Source organism: Pipistrellus hanaki (genome assembly GCF_964339955.1).
Source record: "Pipistrellus hanaki genome assembly, chromosome: 10".
Lineage (NCBI taxonomy): Eukaryota > Metazoa > Chordata > Mammalia > Chiroptera > Vespertilionidae > Pipistrellus > Pipistrellus hanaki.
In genome coordinates, this window is record NC_140512.1 from 11,153,106 (window position 1) to 11,174,028 (window position 20,923).

The 20,923-nt window shown below is 43.0% G+C and overlaps 1 protein-coding gene and 1 long non-coding RNA gene across 2 annotated transcripts in view; one reads left to right on the top strand and one right to left on the bottom strand.

Annotated features, from left to right (window-relative positions):
* Positions 1 to 20,923, bottom strand: part of MATCAP2 (microtubule associated tyrosine carboxypeptidase 2) — a 270,425-nt gene that overhangs the window by 15,845 nt on the left and 233,657 nt on the right. The gene's annotated exons all lie outside the window — the stretch shown is intronic.
* LOC311629099 lies at positions 10,626 to 19,498 on the top strand. Its single transcript, XR_014796146.1, has 3 exons — positions 10,626 to 10,714; positions 17,954 to 18,056; positions 19,338 to 19,498. It is a non-coding gene; the product is annotated as an uncharacterized lncRNA (long non-coding RNA).

Genomic DNA, 20,923 nt, shown 5'->3' on the forward strand with positions numbered 1-20,923 from the left:
AGGATTGGCAACGAAAACATTTTGTAACTGTCTCTCAGATGATACACATCATACTGCAAGCTAGTAAGCTAGTTAAACAAGTGATGTCATTACAAATCAGCTATTCAGATAATTTAGGTAACTAATTTATTTATTTATTTCATAAATACATATATTTTCTTGAACTTAGCAGACAGTACTCGTATTATTTATAGTGGTGGCAAAAAGTCTAGCGCCGGCCTTGAAAGTGACACGACTATACATAATTTTTATTTATTTATTATATTTGTAAATTGTACTTATGTTGAAATTTTAAAAAATATATTACAATACTATTTTTGCATTCTATGAAAATTTTTGTTGCTCCATATGGACCAAATTTTTAATCAAGAACCCCTCTCCCCCACCCGGGTCAATGGTGTCCCGCTTTACCAATGTTAAAATCTGGCCACCTTAATCTAGTCATCTAATGGAACGTTGTTTTCCTAGCTGAAAAGTACTGTTTTAGACTCCCATATATTAAGGGCAGCCATTTAACACAATTTGCCAATAAAATTAAAGTTGAAGCTGCTGCTGGGGCTTCTGGGAAGGATAGACATGTACAGATGGGGCTCATCCTTGCCCTACTGGAGGAGTAGAGGTGCAGCAGTCATAGTTTAGCCACAAAGCAACCAACAGAGCAGAACAATTAAAAGACGCCAGATCCTTTACGGCACCAATCTGCCCCAAATAAGCCCCAAACTGTCACCTTTATGGCTTCTTCTTCTGCTGCTGCTTCTTCTTCTTCTTCTTCTTCTTCTTCTTCTTCTTTTTCTTCTCCTTCTTCTTCTTCTTCTTCTTCTTCTTCTTCTTCTTCTTCTTCTTCTTCTTTTTTTTTTTTTTTTTTTTTTTTTGTCTAATTCCTATTTAAGCCAGGAAGTCTCCACAACCACCCAAACCTGCAGATCTTGTCACTTATACTTTTGTCTCAGACTTCCAGGAATGCATGGGGTCCTCTCACTTGACACTGTGAAATATACATTATTAATGAGAATATACATTAATAAAAATATTAAAAAAGAATGTACACTTCACTGTGATAGGCACTATTCTTTTTTTGCTGTTAATTCTCACCAGAGAATAGTTTCCCATTGTTTTTAGATAGAGAGAAACATCGATGTGAAGAGACACATCAATTGATTGCCTCCCACACACAGGTACGTGTACTTGACTGGGAATTGAACCCAAGACCCTTCTGTGCACAGGCCAATGCTCTAACCAGGGCTGATGAGCGCTATTTAAAGCAGAGCCCATCAAAGGTTCACTAGCATAAACAAAAATATTTTAAAGTGTAATGAACATTCAGAGATTGAAATATATGGATATAAAAATTATATATATATATGGTCTGAAAATGATTTTTTTTTACTTTATAGCCATCTGAATTAAGTACCTAAAAATGCTTTTGATGCAGTTGAACTTGGTCACAATAAAAACTGTACGTAAATATCTCATTTTTGTTAAATTATGCATATATGTATAGAACCATGTATGAAAATGATCCCCAGAATACTGATAGTATTTAACTTGGAACTTACAATAGGAAAAATAGATAGCATTGAGGGGATGCAACTCAGCAGTTACTTAGAGGCTGCTGTGGGCCTTGGACTGCCTAATTCAGTCACTGCAGTGGTCAGCAAACTGCGGCTCGCGAGCCACATGTGGCTCTTTGGCCCCTTGACTAAAGTCTTTCCTCCCAAGAGTTTATTTTTAAAAAATCAGACCAAAAACAAAAACATCACAAACTAGATTATTCAACATCAAAATTATTTAACATCAACTCTTCCACAAAATACCACAGCCTGGGCGAGTCTATTTTAAAGAAGTGGCATTAGAAGAAGTTTAAGTTTTAAAAATTTGGCTCTCAAAAGAAATTTCAATCGTTGTCCTGTTGATCTTTGTCTCTGTTGACTAATGAGTTTGCTGACCACTGAGTCACTATGTGTCACAGGTAAGAAAAGGAAGTGTAGCCTAGCCAGCATGGCTCAGTGGTTGAGCATTGACCCATGAAACAAGAAGTCACCATTCAATTCCTGGTCAGAGTACATGCCAGTTGAGGCTCCATCCTCCTGCCTCCATTGATTGGCAGGAAGCAGCCAATCAATGATTATCTCACATCATTGATGTTTCTATCTCTCTCCCCTCTCCCTTCCTCTCTGAAATCAATTATATATATATACACACACACACACACACACACACACACATACATACACACACACACACACACACACACACACACACATATTTATATAAAAGGAAATGTGAAAGGATTGCATAGCTCAGCTTCCATTTGTTACTTAAGGACAGTCTGTAGTGAGAGTGCTTAAGAGTATGATGCTAATAGATAACAAGGAATTGTTAATCATTAAGACTAAATCTACTTTAAGACTATTAACTAATTCAGCATACGTCATCTTAGTGGCTAGTTCAAGAATTTGGGTTGGTCTGCCATTACAGTAGATTTCTTTGTTAACAAAAAATATATATATATTAAAAATTATTTGTAAATAACAAAAACTGACTTGAGTATTTGTGAGGTGTTTATTTACTTCAAATTATTATAATCTTTGGGTGGGAAGGGCAGCTAGAAAAGCCTATACTGACTCAGTCTGCCACATTCCAATTTCTTTTACTATTTTAAAGAAAATAAAGTCTTTGTTGCTGGGATTTGTTTGTTTGTTGCTGAAATTTGGAATACCTCTCAGGAAAGTAAAATACTTTATTGATGTTGAGTAATCTAGTTTGTGATGTTTTGGTTTTGGTTTGTTTTTGGTGTGATTTCTTTTTTTATATAAACTCTTGGGAGGAAAGACTTTAGTCAAGTGATGATCTTGCAGTTGCAAATTTCAAAGATGACGTTGGCCATCTGGCTTCTGATTCCTTCTATTTCTATACCCAATAAACTTGTCTTTTCCCCTTTTTTTAAAAAAAAAATATGCTGTGCCACAAGCATCTAATCAAATATTAATCAAGTTTGTTATTTGAAAAACAAATGAAATCCTACAGTTAAAGCCTTCGAGAATTAGCTCATTTCAACACTGCACTCTCAAAATCTTAATGGGTCCCAGATGTTTGATTATGAACCATAACATTGAAAATGAAAGAAAGAAATCCACATATTCATCAAAAGGCAAGTGAGTGATTTGAGTGATGTGTCATTGAATGAAACCTCAGAACAACTCTCAAAGGTAGTAAGGACAGGGAAATGCTAAACGTCTTGCCCACAGTCACATAGCTGGTAACTTTCAAATAGAGTTCTGACTCCTCTATAAGGCATACACTTCCCACTACCCTGAACTTTCTTAGTTAGAGATGTTCATGTGTAAGAAGACACATTTAGGAGCGAAAGGTTTTCAGACACAACATCTTCAAGGTCCCCTAGATCAGTTTCCCAAGTACAGCCGGGATCACTCTTACCACATCTCTGAAGGGCAATCGGCCAGTTTCGGATTAAACCCCTCCAAGGCAAGGAGATGCCCTAATTTTCACTACAGCATGACCTGTTGCTCAACAGCTATGGTTCTAAGTGAAGTAGAACTGCATTCCTATAATTTCTCATTTAGCCACTTTTCTCCTCTTGACCAACCCAAAATATAACTCTTATTCCACATGCTTGCCCTTCAAAAGTATACCTGTTAAATATTTCCCTCTCTCTCTCTCTCTCTCTCTCTCTCTCTCTCTCTCTCTCTCTCTCTCTCTCTCTTTCTTCTCCAAACTAAAGAGCCCCAGATGCTTCAACCATCCTCCAGCTTAGTTTCTGGCTCCTTCAGAATACTCATTCACCTGGGCACACACTCTTTTGTATATCCTTCATCAATTATGGCAGCCGTAATGAGCATTGAGACACACTGTGACTTTAGAACAACCTTCGTAAGGACACATCTGTTATTTCTACAAATTTCTGCACCAATAGAAATATTCATAAGCTGGTTTAGCAAGTTGGATTTCCTGCTTTTCAGAAACTACATGTCCAGTAAGTACTTAGGCAGGGATGGGGAATGTCTGGCTCTTGGCTGCATAAGATCCATGAAATCATTTGGTCTGGCCCTGCCAAGGCATTAGGGGTGAGTTAACTAAATGTTTAACCAAATTTGGTAGCCTAATTTTTAAGTTGATAAATTTGTATGGCCCGAGAATTATGTTATAAATATCCAAATTGGCCCTTGGCAGTAAAAGGGTTCCCCACCCCTGACTTAGAGTGACCATTCGGCGAACATAGAAGTCTGTTATTTCTCTGATGATTCTACTGAGTTACTTATTTATGATCATGGTTGGGGAGGGGGGGGGGGGAAATGTAGCTAAATAGCTATACTGACTTCTCCTTCAGTAGACCAGAGACACTGGGGCGGTGAGAAGCGCCCAATCCCTATATTTTCCACTCTTTAGACAATTTTGACGTAAATGTATACATGTCTATTGCTGCAAAACAAATTACTCCAAAACTGTGGGTCACAGCATTGGGAGCAGCTTAGCTGATGGTTCTGGTTCAGTGTCTCATGATACTGAGTCAAGATTGCAGATGGCATTCAGTTATCTGAAGGCCGCAGTGGAATTGGAGGATCTACTTCCAAGGTAGCCCTGTGGATCACCACAAAGCTGGCAAGGCAGCTGGTTCTTGGTGCGAAGTCTCAGAGCCTCTCCCTGTGGATCTCTCCACAGCACTGCTTGAGTTTCTCACAACATGGTGGCTGGATTCCCCCAGAAAGAGACCAAGTGGACCAAGGCAAAAGCAGAAATGGCATTCATGACTTAGTCTCAGCAATCACCCTGTCACCTGCACGGTGCTCTTGGTCACAAACACCAGCTCTGAGTCGGCGTGGGAGGAGAGAAGACATGAGCATGAACACCAGGAGGTAAGGACCGTCCCTGTCATGTGGGAGGCCAGCTGCCATAACATGCCTTCCCAAAGCGTAGCAAGTCAGGATAGATACCCCGTTCCGTCTAAGGCAACTACCCAAGTCCAAATCCCAATGGTGGTCTTGCAATTGTTTCACAATGCTTGCCTTTCCTCTGGTATTCAGCCTCTCCCTTCCAGATAAATTTCACCAAGTTCCTCCCCCAAAAATAGAACTAGCTAGCACTATTGGCTATGTTTCTCAAATGTTTATCTTTGTTGCTGAAAGCAAACATAACAGAGTTGAGTTGAGTTTGATATTAAATTTGCTACTCTGAGTGCAAATAAATAAGTCACTGATTTGAACACGGGGAACAGTCATTGGCCTAACCAGGGGTTCTTAATCTGGGTTCAGATAGTTACTCTGGACTGTCTATGAGACTGTATGTATGCACACGTGTGCAGTTATCCAGAGGGAGAGTCCATGGCTTTTATCAGCTCCTTAAGGGGCCATTTGTACACCTCCCAGAGTCCCATTAAATTTAGTCTTCCCTGTAGGGTTTTCCCAGTTAAAGGACATAGATTTATTGAGCTGATTATTACATTATTGCCTATAGGGCTCCCAAACTTTGTGATAATAGGGATAAATTCTTTAAATAGTTCTCCTTTTTGAGTTGTGGTGAAATAAGCTCTGACAGTGGAGGGCAGAGGTGGGACCCCAAGGAGGGAGAGATCCCCGGCCTGAGTGTGCAGTGTCCTCTTAGGCAGCTCTCCCAGCCCGTGGCTACTGCTGTGGCCCCTTCCGGCCATGCCCAGTGGCCAGCAGTGTGCAACCCCTTCCATGAACAGCTCCTCCCACAACCCCTCCAGTGGACCCCAGTGAAGGACCATCAGTACAAACCCTCCAGGAACAGCTTTCCTCCACCCCCTCAGCAGCTCTGCACCCTCAGGGAACTTCACTGATGTGAGATGTGTCACAGTCACCAGACCTCTTCAAGGACAGTCTATCTCAGCCCTCCCCTCGGGCAGTAGCTGATCCCTCTATTTGATTTTCTTACATTCCCCAGCATTCTCTTCGCTCCTTACCTATCTTTCCAATTCCCTTTTATAAGTAAGAATCTTTGTATTTAACCTTCCATATTCAGAATATCGTTTCTGCCTCCTAACTGGCCCCTGACTGACACACAATTGCATCAGTAGTATTCTAGGAGACAGACACACAGGGACTCTGAGGATTGCTGTGGCCATGCCCTTTGGCCACGCTCCTCCCTAGTGGGAAATGAGGCAGTTCATCAAACTCTCGTCTGTGGTTGGCAGCGATGATGAGCTAGTTGAAGCCAGGGATTGCCCAAGTGGTGGCCACACAGGACCACGATGGCAGTTAAGGTGTCTATAAGGACAGGGGTGGGAGATCGATTCTGCTGAGAGCACTTTAGCCCTCATAGGAAGAAAATGACAAGTTCATGTCTTTCAACTCTCAGCTCCAGTCACAGTCAGAGACCAGAATGCTTCCCTGACAGCTATAAGGAACCATTTCCTTCTCTCAGCACAGCAGTAATATTGTTGAAAATCAAGCACAACTTTTTAACTTAAGGGTTGCTGAATTACAGCAATAATTGAATTCACAGACCCATGACGTCTTCGTGACAGTTAGGGTGTTACAGGGGAAAGACTGGGATCCTGATCATTGGAATGGAAACATCGGCTTACACCCAGATGACACTGACAATCTGGAAACTACGTCACTCTGAGCCTCCTCTGTCAGAGGATGTATGCCCTTTGCTGGAAAACTCTGTGATAACCTCACCTGGGGGCAGTTTCTTAAAGGAGGATCTTTATTCTCCTCCAGACCCACCAGCCCTATAGCCTGGGTTAAATTTCAGCATGCTCAGGGGCAGTGCACACTGTGACCCAGGAAGAAACAGCTAACAGAAAATAATGGGAAACTCTGCTAATATGTCCCAGCAGAAATCAGGAGCCTGCGTGGGAATGTATTCTGAATGTAAGATCGAGTACGGTGACTTATGACACTGGATTGGAGCAATTGATTGATACAAATATACTTACTAGAGATTCCAGATTTAATGTGTGAGCTCATGAAACTAAAGGTGACTCTCAGAATTGACTGACTGATTGGCTGATTGACTGAGACTCGGACCCATGGCCTAACATAGCTGAGATACCAGAGTTTTCCTGACACAATGTAGATCAAGGAATCCTGGGGCCAGGCAGATAGGAATGTTAAACCATATCGTGTGTGTTATCTGCACATCCACTCTACCACTCCAACATTCCATGAGAAGACCCAGAAAATAGGTTAGTGAGGGGAGCACCCCATCCTTATCGAGCTCTGGGGTTGTTCTCACTGGCAGACCTGGTATGGCAGAAGGGGATGCTGCCATTGGGATGAACTCCCCAGTTGAAGTGCCATTTGGGAGACACACCCGGAAAGGGTGGGATCTGTTTTATAGGAGGCCGTGTATGCTGTCGATCAGAGGCCATTAGGTACAGAAAGGCATGTGGTTCATGTCCACCACTGGCATTAAGAATAGCTGTGCTGCCGAAACCGGTTTGGCTCAGTGGATAGAGCGTCGGCCTGTGGACTGAAAGGTCCCGGGTTCAATTCCAGTCGAGGGCATGTACCTTGGTTGCGGGCACATCCCTAGTAGGGGGTGTTTAAGAGGAGGTTGATCGATGTCTCTCTCTCATCAATGTTTCTAACTATCTCTCTCTCTTCCTCGCTGTAAAAAATCAATAAAATATATATATTTTTAAAAAGAATAGCTGTGCTATTCACTTTGCAGAGGACACAAAGAAGGAAGATATAGCTGCCTTCAAGGAAGTTGCAATTTTTCGTGGAAAAGTAAGCACGTACGTGACTGTAAGAGACAAGGGAACAGAAGAGGTGCCCCAGGCACTTCCGGGACCCAGCTCCAAAAGCAGAGGAGGAAAGTCAGTGGAGTGTGTAATCCGCCATGTCATAGTGGGCTGGGCAGTGTGCAAAGGGCAAACAGTAGTTTACGTGATTCTTGCTTTCCTTGGCCTTTTCCAAAGTTCCTCACACTTCCCCCGGAGTTTATGTTCATTAAAACCCCACCCCTGCCTTTCCCGGCCCAGCTGAGACGCTCAGTTCAGCCACCAGGGCGAGGTCCAGCTGCACTGAGGAGATAAGACCGGCCCTAGCTACCAGGCTGGCATGTGTGCCTTCTCAAGGCCTGCATTTCACTGCACCTTTTTTATTTATTTATTGATTTCAGAGAGGAAGGAAGAGAAATAGAGAGATAGAAACATCAAGGATGAGAATCATTGATCTGCCTCTTGCATGCCCTCTACTGGGAATTAAGCCTACAACCAGGACATGTGCCCTTCACCTCAGTTGAACCTGGGACCCTTCCATCTGCACGCCGACGCTCTATCCACAGAGCCAAACGAGCTAGGGCTGGCTGAGCCATTCTTAAAGAGCCTCACTCTCACCCACTCTCCACCTTCTCGCCAGGTTCACCTCCAGTAACTATAATTTTGTTAACCTTCCCTGAGGGTATTTTTTTCCCATTGATCTTTAGAGAGAGTGGAAGGGAGAGAGAAGAAAGGGGGAGAGAGAGGGAAAGAGAGAGAGAGAGTGAGGGGGAGAGAGAGAAAGAGAGAAACATTGATGTGAGATACAATCGATTGGTTGCCCACTCCCTTGCATGCGCACCAACAGGGGCTGGGGATTAAACCTGCACCCCAGGTACATGTCTTTGACTTGGAATTGAACCTGAAACCTTTGCATGCAGGGGCCAATGCTCTAACCACTGTGCACAACAGCCAGGGCAACAATTTCTTTATGTTAGTAGTGCCTTCCTTATTAATTGTGTTAAGATTCCAAGGCCAGATCTTGGATCATGAGAATAATGGATTGGCTTGACTGACAAGGGAGAGGAAAGAGAATGACAACTCAGTCAAGTACTTTAAATACTGTACACTAGAAACCCATTTCACTCACTCACTCACTCACTCACTCACCCATTCATTCATTCATTCATTCAAAGCATTTTGCACTCCAAAGATTCTATGCTTTTAATGTTTTATTAAAAAATATTTCCAAACTTTATGCCTAACAATTTTTAAATAGTTGCATAATTGGTCAAGAGAAAAGGCCAAAGTTCTTGAGAAAAATCTTGGCTGACTTCACATTTCTTTTCCCTTCATTTCTTTCTTTGCATATTATTTCTCAGGACTCCTTAGGGTTTAAAACTGGGTTGAGTCTTTGAAATAGCAAACTGACTTTGACCAAGAAAACTTGTTAAATTCCAGGCTTTCGGGAGTCATGGGACAGCTTCTTGAGCATAGTCTTTGTAATACTCATTGGTAAAGAATGCAGGGTTTTATCTCCCCGAAGCGGTTTATGTTTCACAACTTTGACGTTGCCCAGTGCAGAATGCTCAGTTCTGTTGCAAGAAGCTGCAACTAAGATCACTCCCGAATGAAGGCAAAGCAGCTTAATGTTAGCAGGGTGCCTATTACCAATGTGTGTGTGTGTGTGTGTGTGTGTGTGTGTGTGTGTGTGTGTGGTGGGGGTGAGGGGTGCTAGGTGCTTTTATCTAGGGAGCTCTTGGAATCCCTTCAAGATAAATCCTAAGCCCCCACTTTCAAACTCACCCTGCCCCATCCTTAGCTGTTTTCTCAATGCTTCGAGTGACACCTACTGCATTTTCCATGTGCTAATTGTCTTTCTATAAGTCCCTCTCTCTCACTAGTCTGTGAGCTCCCTGAGGCTAGATATTATTCCTTAACCCTATTTTCATCACTGCTGCCCAGAACAATTCCTGCTGTAGTGTAACAATAAATATTATTGACTAGATGATAATACTCATTTTACAGAGAAGGGAAATGAGCTATAGAGAAGTTAAGTAATGTGCCCAAGGTCACAATAATCGATAGAGCTGTTGATGCAAAAAGCCCACGAAATTGATGGCATTCCCTGTTTGTTTCTATTTAACACTGCTTCTAGCTTCCGTTTCTGTAGGATTTCCGTGTTACCATCTATGTCCTCTTTCATGGTGCCATAATACAGCGTTTTTCAACCGCTGTTCTGCGGCACACTAGTGTGCCACGAGATGTTGCCTGGTGTGCCGTAGGTGCAGACAAGACAAGAATTTTATAATTTTTCACTATTTTGTTTACTTAATATTTCATAATAAAGTAATTATAAAATACTTTCTTTGTGTTTATTTGATTCCTATTCAAGAGAATTACTTTATATATAGTCAATATAGGCACAGAGTTAAATTTTTTAACATTTTCTAATGGTGGTGTGCCTCGTGATTTTTTTCATGAAACAAGTGTGCCTTTGCCCAAAAAAGGTTGAAAAACACTGCCATAATAGACAGCAGAATGTCTGGGCCACACTGAGGAGTGGTACAGTGGGTAGCAAAACTATTGGGGGAGGGGAATCATTCTTCAGACATCTGCTAGGAACCCCAGGTAGCTAAAAACAGCATCTCCCAATTAACTTGCTGGTTATGCACCCAGAAGAACCACCACAGGGATCTCAGCCTTGTGCCTGGTTCTTATCTCCCTACATTTTCTTCTGCCATTTAATAATTGTCCCTACCACAGGCATTTCCCTGCTAACTCTTCAGCCAAACTCAGTATTTTAATCTATTATTTATTATTGCACAAATTGACTGGAATCTCCTATAATTATATGCTTACAACTTTTCATTTTGTCTATGAAAGTCATTCTTTGGTTAACATGGCCATTTCTTATTCACTCTTGTCCCAAATTGCAGCTTATGGAGCACTTCAGGAAGGGAGAAGAGGGGCACTACCCTTATAAACTCCCACATTTGCGAGGACGCCAAGGGGCCTATGAAGGTAAAGGAGCTTCAAGGAGGGAAAGAAAGCCCGGCATAAATGGGTGCTTTTTCTCTGTTCAAATGAGAAATGATCTTTGTTCCCCACCATCTATGTATGGGTTCTCCAGCTTTTTCAATATCTCTGTAGAAGCTTCTATTTTTAAAAGTTGCTTGCTCACAAATTCTTCAGACTTCTATGTGAAGAATTTGAGAGTGATATTCAAGTTATGGATCTCCCATTTGCTATTCCATTATTAAATTTCTTATTAGAAGTACTTAGTGTCATATTTTCAAGAGGAAATACACAGTTTGTAACACAGGAAACCGACGAAATGCACCAGGAAGCACACGATTGCTGTGGTTACCCACTTGACCACTAGGTGGCTCCACTGCTTCGCTCCACTCTGTCTCCCATGGAAGTTTCCAGGAACACAGAGGAAGAGAGAAGCTTTATTTATAGAATGCTTAACTAGGAACTGATGCAGCATTTACGTTCTAGACATTTTACTCAGAAGCAGTTCTGCTCGTGTACGCAGTATTTTCTTTGATATCTGGGCATTTGATTTGCCAACAAGAAGAGCTCTCTTTGTCCCTTACTATCTCATCATTTCCTATTCCAATGTTTTCATCAGAACCAAAATTTCTTCATGTGTGACATCTTGGCTAGCTTCAGAGCTGTCGTTTCCAGAGTCCTAAAATAACTCAAGTGAAAACAACAACAAAACATTACCATTAGCCCTAGCCAGTTTGGCTCAGTGGATAGAGTGTTGGCCTGAAGTCCTAAGGGCCCCAGGTTCAATACCTCAGTTGCAGGCTCCTCCCAGGCTCTGGTCTGGGTGCATGTAGGAAGTAACCAATCAATGTGTTTCTCTAATATCAACATTTCTCTCTGTCTTTCCCTCTCTCTTCCATTCTCTCTAAAATCAATGGAAAAATAACCTTGGGTGAAGATTAAAAATAATTTTTAAAAAGTTATCTCTAGACAGGAATAGATTAAATCCTCCTTTTGGAAATGTGGAAAGCTGGTTGGTGTTGGCCTCTTCCTATACAGATGTCATGTGCTCTGGGAAGGACTAGTGAATAGAAGAAAGGCAGAGTAACCCACACCACAGATGTGCAATAGCCTCTGGGTAAGGGATCTTTAAGGCCACTTCTCCCTAAGGTCACAGATCTACACCTTGAGTCTGGCCATTACTTAGACTTGACCTCCATTTATAGTTCAGTATGCCATGACACTAGCATTTTGTGCCTTTACGATAAACTTTTCCTCCATTCTGCCTTCTTTTAGTATAATATTTCTCCCCCAAACCTACCACTTTCTCCTGTGTTCTTTGTTCCATTTGCAATCTCCTATCTCCATTTGTTTAAAATAGGGGTGTCGAACTCAATCAGAGAAGGGGCCAAAATCTAAAATCCAGCCTAAATCACGGGCCGAATGGTTTACTGAACAGTCATAAACTGACAATGTCATAAACTGACAGCGGAGTGCAGTGATGACAGCGCGGTGCGGGTCACATTGCAAGGCCTGGCGGGCTGGATTTGGCCCGCGGGCCTTGTGTTTGACACATGTGGTTTAAAATATATTTTTTATTGATTTTAGAGAGGAGGGGAGAGGGGAAGAGAGGTAGAAAATTGATGATGAAAGAGAATCATTGATTGGCTGCCTCTTGCACACCCCACACAGGCACCCCTCCAGCCCACAACCCCAGGCATATCCCCCAAATGGGAACCAAACTGTGACCTCCTGGTTCATAGGTCAATGTTCAACTATTGAGCCATGTCAGCTGGGGTCCTATCCCCATTTTAATTTTTTTTTTTTCTTTTTTGCCGTCCCTTTTCATTTGCTAGGTTGAGTGTATACTTTTTGAATGAGAGTCATTATTTTAAAAATTCTACTTTAGCCCTGAATCATTCCATCAGAGGAAAGGAATTCCAGAAATCTAGCATAAATGGTTCAGAATTTGAGGCGCCCCTGAACATGAATACAATTCAATACTTGAGCTAGGAATTAATACATTAGCTGTGTAACAGATTTACTTATCTGCCTGGTGAAACTAACAAATGGTGGAATCAGATGAGAAACATTTGAATTCAAACAGCAGTGAAATTGGAGAGATGATATTTTTGATTCTACAAACTATAAATAGAGGAACTAAAATCAGAACTTGCTGTAGATGATAGAACTCTGAGTAAGAAAGTATAATTTAAATATCAAGTTCACCATCTCAGGGGGGAAAAAATAGTCGGAAGTTAAAGAATACATCTTATTAAAATATATTCAAATAGGTGACGAAGAAGAAGAAATGGGGGGTCTTGAGTCCCAGGGTTAGAAATGATTTAATGTCATGGAATTCACAGGGTTCTCTGCAGAAGGTGGGGGAGATGGGTAAAGAATATGATTGCTGCCGAATCCGGTTTGGCTTAGTGGATAGAGCGTCGGCCTGCGGACTGAAAGGTCCCAGGTTCGATTCCGGTCAAGGGCATGTACCTTAGTTGCGGGCACATCCCCGGTAGGAGGTGTGCAAGAGGCAGCTGATCGATGTTTCTCTCTCATCGATGTTTCTAATTCTATATCCCTCTCCCTTCTGCTCTGTAAAAAATCAATAAAATATATTTAAAAAAAAAAAAAAGAATATGATTGCTGACCAGGGGAAGAGGTTAATCTCAACTATCATCGGACCAATAGCAGATAAATCTACAAAAACCCTAAAAGCCCAGGCAGGTCATCTATCCTTAAGGTAGGTCAGATCCCTTTTCTGTCCATCCCATATGTCAATAGTGCTATCTCCTGTCAAAAACAGGATATTTCCAGAGTGTGCGATCCAACTGGCAGCAGCTACCCCCACCACAGAGGCTTCACTCTCTCCCAAGGTTGCTGGGATTAAACGTGTGTTTTGTGTGTGTGTGTGTGTGTGTGTTTTGTTTTTTTTATGAGATTGCAGTGGCTGGGCCCCATGGGGCACTAGGTTATATGTAGGTTACATTTGAGTTATATTTGAGTCTCAAATGAGGCTAAATCTAGAATACTCTTCATCCATAAATAGACTTGTATCAATAAGGATTTATATTTAAAATATATTTAAAGTCCTGACCAGTGTTGCTCAGTGTTGCCAGCTTTATCCCATGCAACTGGTTCAATTCCCAGTCAGGGCACATATCTTGGTTTCGGATTCGATACCCAGTGGGGCTTATACAGGAGACGACCGATTGCTGTTTCTCTCACATCAATGTTTCTCTCTAACTCTCTCCCCACCTAACTCTCTCTGAAAATCAATAAAAACATATCTTCCAGTGAGAATTTTTTTTGAAATGTACTTAATGTATCTGTGCAAATATGCAGGTCTGTCTTGCAGCAACTTGGATCCACTGTTCTTTCTCTTTATTTTAATAATAAGGTGTTTCCAAAATACAGAAAACTATAAAGAATTCTATAGTGAACTTCCAGGTACCTATCAGCCAACTCAAAGTTTAACATCTTCCCTATTTGCCTGAGCACCTTACTTCAAATTTTTAAAAACAATAAAAACATTTCAGGTACAGGTGGAATCCTGCTGCCATCTTTCCCAAGCCCAGTCCCCATTTCCCTTTCCTGGAAGTAACCACCAGCATGAATCTGGTGTGTATCATTCTGAGTATGTTTTTATAGTCTGACAACAAAGGAGTGAATTCCTAAACAATATATATGAGACTATTTTAACCTTTTATGAAATAGCAACATACTGAACATAGCCTTCTGCAGTTTGCTTTTTTTAACTTAACACTGTATTTTTAAAGTTGTTTGTTTTGTGACATTCATTAAACTTCCCCCATTGCAGTGAAAGGCATGGTACTAGTCAAATGGCAGAGCTCTGAACAGGTAGATCTCATGGCCCAGCACAGCTCTCTCAATGCTCACTATCTCATTCTCATACACACACACACCCCAGTCTTTCATTTCCCTCATATTTATTCTTACCTCCTCCTACTCAGAACTCCACACAGATTCTCTCACCCCATCTCCTTCCCCATAACTCTTTCCTCACCATAAGTGTCATCTTTCCCACTTATATTGAGTCACAACTGCCCTGATCTGTAGAAGTTTTTTTTTATTATTAATATATTTTTATTGATTTCAGAGAGGAAGGGAGAAAAAAAAAAAGAGATGGAAATGTCGAAGATAAGAGAGAATCATTGATCGGCTGCCTCCTGCACACTGGGGATTGAGCTCACAACTTGGGCATGTATCCTGACCAGGAATCGAACCATGACCTCCTGGTTCATAGGATGACGCTCAACCACTGAGCCATGCCAGCTGGGCTGTAGGCATATTTTGCCTTTAACCCAGGGCAGGTGAACAGAGGCAACACTATCTACCTGTCCAAAAAGTGCTGCAATTGTGCAGGGTAGATGAGCAGGTGGTGACAGAGCATCCCAGTGACCTGCTGGGCACCCCATGCAGAGGCAGAGGAGAAGGAATGTGGAGGGAAAACGAACTCCAGGAAAGAGTAGAAAACCAAAACTGGAATCCCAAAGGAGATCAAATGCCAGTGCCTCATCCACAGGGTTGGAGGAAGGACCAAAGTCAGCCTGACAGGACCACGTTGACCTAGCAGTATGTGGCTCATGCAGGTTCCAGCAGCTGAGCTGAGAGCAGCCAACACAGGCAGACAGACAACAGGAGGGTTGGAGAAAAGGTGGTGGCAGAAGGAGACGCCATGGGAGTGGTTGAGGCGTGGGTTCTCAAGTAGCAAAACTGGCAGAGACTGCTGGGCGAGAGCAGGACCCAGAAATGACAGGAAGGCTGGCACAGGTGAGTGTCAGCTGCTGAGCAGGACGGACCAGGTTGGCCAGAACCAGAGCTGAAGGCATATTGGGCTTTGACTCAAGTGGAGGAGTTAGGAGAGAGTAGAAGAGACGCAGTAGCAAGCTGAGGCAGTGAATGGTCAGCGTGAACGAGGCAGGGCAAGCCAGATGGCTGATGCTGTGGAGCCAACTTTCTGGCTGCATCCAAGAACCAACTTAAATGTTAAGTCCAGCCTGGCGAGTGTAGCTCAGTGGTGGATCATGAGCCTGTGAACCAGGAGATCAGAGTTCAATCCCCAGTCAGGGCACATGCCAGGGTTTCGGGCTCAATCCCCAGTGTGGGGCGTACAGGAGGCAGCTGATCAATGATTCTCTCTCATCATTGATATTTCTATCTCTCTCTTCCTCTCCCTTCCTCTCTGAAATCAAGAAGAATATATTAAAAAAACAAAACATTAAGTCCATTTAAGTCAAGGCCAATTTTAATCTATCCTTTGCTGGTGATACAGGCCCTGTAGCTATATCAATAATGCCCATGCGAAACCCACTCTGAAGTGGGGGCAATTGTCTCTGTTATTATTAGTCTGGGTAGGTTCAACCAAAAGGAAAAGATGAAGGCAGAACCACTCAACTCTATATTTTTAAACTGATGCACACTAGTCCGGTTTAGGGGATCGAGAGGAAATGTAACTGATAGTGTTGAAATTCACAGAATTTTCATTGAGACTTTATTTTCCAAGAATAACATTTCAGTTAGTCACATTTTTATCTTCCACTAAAGTGTACATTTAATTTAGTAGAAATAACTACCAATTGGATACTAACATAATCTTGTTCTTTATACACAAAATAAAGAAGATTATTATGCATCAAGACTAAATCAAACATAGGTTAAAGTCTTTGGCTTAGAACAAACAATGGGCAAATTCTTAAGTTAGAATTCATAATTCCATTATGAATTTGACTAACTTGCTAGTGCAACTAAGAATGTCAGCACATAAAAAAATATAACCCTGGGCATGGCCGGGTAGTTCAGTTGATTTAAGCATCATTCTGATACGCCAAGGTTGCAGATCTATCCCCAGTCAGGGCACATACAAAAATCAATCAATGAATGCATAAATAAGAGGAACAACAAGTCAGTGTTTCTCTTGTTCTTTCTCCCTTCCTCTACCTCTTTAAATCCATAAATAAATAATTTATGGATCATAACCCTGCCAGGCCAATGTGGCTTGGTGGTTGAGTGTGTCAACCTATGAACCAGGAGGTCATGTTTCAATTCCTGGGTTGTGGGCTTGATCCTCAGTAGGGGGTGTGTAGGAGGCAAACGATAAATGATTCTCTCTCATCATTGGTGTTTCTATTACTCCTCTCCCTTCTTTTCTCTGAAATTAATAAAGACATTTTAAAATAATAACTATGTCTCAGTTGTAGGTTGAGATTGTAAATACTGTGTCACATCAAATTTTTGCCAACAGTTACTGAAAACAGGATAGAATGGAATTGAAAGTGTAAACACACCCAAGTCCATTATCATGTTAGCAAATAACTTCCTTGTTATGACATTAGCAAATATTCAGCCTTTAAGATGATCCATGATATATTCAACAGTTATCATGGGAGCATAGCTTTTTATTTTTTTATTTTTTTTTTTTTTATAAATATACTTTATTGATTTTTTACAGAGAGGAAGAGAGAGGGACAGAGAGTTAGAAACATCGATGAGAGAGAGCCATCCATCAGCTGCCTCCTGCACACACCCCCCCCCCCCCACTGGGGATATGCCTGCAACCAAGGTACATGTCCTTGATGGGAATCGAACCTGGGACCCTTCAGTCCGCAGGCTGATGCTCTATCCACTGAGCCAAACTGGTTTCAGCAAGCATAGCTTTTTGAAATGATTTGTCCGAAGTTTCTATTCATCTATCCTAGCAATAGAGCCAAGTGTCTGAGATACAACAGCTGCCCTGGGAATCTTGTCCAACGAGCAAATTCACTGCTATCCACAGTTCTATCTGGTCTTTCCCACTCCCAAGCAAACAAAAGATTTTTGTCATTCTTGGCATTGGGCAATGGAAGTAGCAAGACATGCGGGCCAGGATCCAGAGGCGGAATGTCCCCCCACCTGTTTTGTGCTGGAAGACAGGCTTCTAGGGGTGAGGCGGCCGGCGGGGGGAGGGGGGGAATGGGTCCTGGAGCGGCAGCTGAATGTGCCAGCAGGACCCTTGGCAGCAGGAGCTGGGCACTGAGGCTGGGCATTCGGGAGAGCTAAATGCAGAAAAGAAACTTGAGCAAACTGCTTCCTGGTCTACTGAGGACCTGAATGGGAAATGAAGGCGTACCAGATTCTCGCTGTTCTTACACAGCCAAGGTCAGGTTTTCAACTCCCATTTATTCTGGTATTTCCTCCCAAAAGTGCTACGGCAATGTACAAAAGTAATAAAAACTCTCTCTCTCTTTTTTTTTTTTCTTTTAGAAAAGTGCTACTGCTGTATTACGTTCTTGCTTGCAAAACTCCCCCATCCCAAAGTTACAGCTTCAAGCACAACCAGGGTGAAAAGGTTCCTCTGGGAAGACAGGTGACTTATTCTGACTCTCAAAGGGACAGCTCCGTAGGTGGGAGGGCGGAATGTGCCAGCTTGCTTGTTGACCATTTCTCGTGTGATGTCATGTGAATAAAAAGCTGGGGCTAAAGTCTGGCCTCTCCGGCCTGGCAGACAAAAACCCCACCACTCAGCGGGCCCCTGGACTGGGAGAACTTGAGGCAGGAAGGACTAGGTACCTCCAGAGTTGAGCATGCATTACCTGCGGAGGTGGGCTGGCAGCAGCAGGGGGAACAGGCGCGGGCTGTTGTGAATGTTATGTCGTGTGCCCGGGGCCTTCTGGAACCCGGGATTACAGCCTAGAAGCCTAGCAGTTTGGGAAATTCTTCCAGCAGCTTTCAGTTTTTCAGGAAACACAAAAGTAATTGTTTACTCAAAATGAAACCTCAAGGATGACTTTTAGTTAGGAAAAAAAAAAAATCTTGACTCTGGTTTCCTCTTAAGAAAATAAATTCGTTATTATGGAACAAATGTGTTTGCTTATAAACAAAGTCCTTCAAAACAGACCTTCTATGGGGACAATCCTATTAAAAGGGGTTTCCAGTGGGAAGTGGAATAAAACATACTATCCTAGAGAAAAGTGTTTAAGAGATGTAGCTTTTCCAATAATTTTCATTAAAAACTGACAAACGGGCTAACCTCCCATTAAACTCCGCATCTAATTCGTGGAAGTACTGGATATTTGAAAAGACTGCCCTGGGAGAGGCCATGGGAAATTCCAGGCCTCTGTGTCCTTGTGGACTGTCCTGGATCTGAGACCTTGCCTCTTGGCTGGGGCTGCAAGGAATGGTAGCAACCAGTAGAGGCAAACCTTGCCAGAAGCCCTGTTCTGGAGCCAGGGGCCTTCTCATGGAGCTGGGAGCTGGGAGCGGGGGCCCTGTCCTGGCATGGCAGGTCCTCCAGAGCCCAGGCAGAGCATGTACCTCACTTCCACAGGGTTGTGAAATGTGGGCAACAGCATCTATTACCAGCCTCCCTCATTTCGTCGGCTAGAACAAAGTGAGCTGTTTCAATTGGCTTGGAAGTGCATTTGCTCATTAAACCGGCAGCACTGCTCAAAGACCCATCCTGTGCAGTTGTGTGCTCAGTGCTGGGGTATAAAGGTGAATGGGACTCATGGGCCCACAGTCAGGATTGTCCAAAACTGACATAGGTAAATCATTCTGGACAACAACCCAGCTGGGACCTGGTTCCTCACCCTCCCTCCAGGGGTGTTGCACCCAAACTTCGCAAGGGACCCGTGTCTCCCTTCCATAGCTCCCAAGGACCTCGGGTGCTGGACAGCTGCTGTGCCAGGGAGATACTGTAAAAAGCTAACATCCAGCTCCAGACTGGATGATTCCAAGAAGTCTGACTCCATCCCACCAGCCACATCTTTCTCACTCTTGCCCTAGAGGAGAGTAGCAGGGGCAGGTGCCCTTCCCTGGATGTCCGCCCGTGACGTGTCCAGCAGAGAGCTCTCCTCTCTCTCTCTTGTTTGTTCTTGCGTGTAAATTTCCCAGTGAAGCCCACAGGTTCCATGGATTCATCAGAGGCCCAGCTGCACGACAGTGACGAGCACGTGAGGATCCGTCTTATACTGTAGTGTTTCCCAGCTTCTGTGACGCTGCACACGCAAGGCTGAGATCACCTGTTCCAGAACCCCTGTCCTTCCACAAAAAGGATTTAATTTTCAGTTCTGGTGGGGTTGCCGAGGGAGGGAGTGGGAAACGCTGCAGGAAGTCTGCCGCCTGTCCTAGCGGGAGTACAAAGGCAGTGCCAAGGAACTCCGGGTCGCCTTCTCCAGCAGCTTGGCTCCTCCGTGACCCTGACCCTCACTCCTTTGCCCTCTTTACCTACCCAAGCGTACCATTAGTTAAAACTGAAATAATTGTGTACTGAATCACTGTAGATAATGGACAAGGATCGTGCCCATGTTGTTCACCAATGGGCCTTCGGTGCCTGGCACGTGGTAAATAAAAAGTATGTGTTGCATGAACGAATGTTAATGACATCTGCAGAGCTTTCCCTACATGGCCTAAGGCTTTGGCTAACGCACTTGATGTTTCGCCTCATTTGTCCCATTTCTGCAATAAATATTTTATTTTTGTTCTTAATCCTCACCTGAGGATATTTTTTTCATTGATTTTTAGAGAGAGTGGGAAGGAGGGAGGGAGGGAGGGAGAGAGAGAGGGAGAGAGAGAAAAAGAGAGAGAGAGGGAGAGAAGGAGAGAGGGGGAGAGAAGGAGAGAAGAAGAAACATCAGTGTGAGAGAAGGGCATTGATTAGTTGCTTCCTGCATACCAATCAAACCTACAACCCAGGTACATGCCCTTGACTGGAAATTGAACCCATGACCCTTAGGTTCACAGGCCACTGCCCATACCACTGAGAACCACTGGCCAAGGCTGCTATAAATATTGTTTCAATATTATATAAGCAATAAGTAAATGATCTCTAAAATATTCTAACAACACATACACATAAATATGAAAGTGATGGTCTTATATATGTAAATTATGCTACAATCAAGCTACTTTTAAAAAGGTGTAGGATATTCAGAGTGTTTTAGTGGGAGTCTAGTCAGAAGGCAGAAGCAGCGATAGATCCTGCAGAGGGAGTTAATACAGGTGATGGACGAGGTGAGAGGCCAGAGATGGCCCACCATCAACCTGAGGCTCAAGGGATGAAGGAGAAGGTGTTACTGGAGCCCCCGTCCTGACGCTGTACAGGAGGGGCTGGGGACATGGACAAGATGCTCCTGACACCATCCGAAGCGGAGAGGGGAGAAATAGCCTGGCTTCTCCCCTCCTCTCATTCTCAGTGTTCCACCACAGGCCAGTTCTGTAAGGGCATCTAGGAAA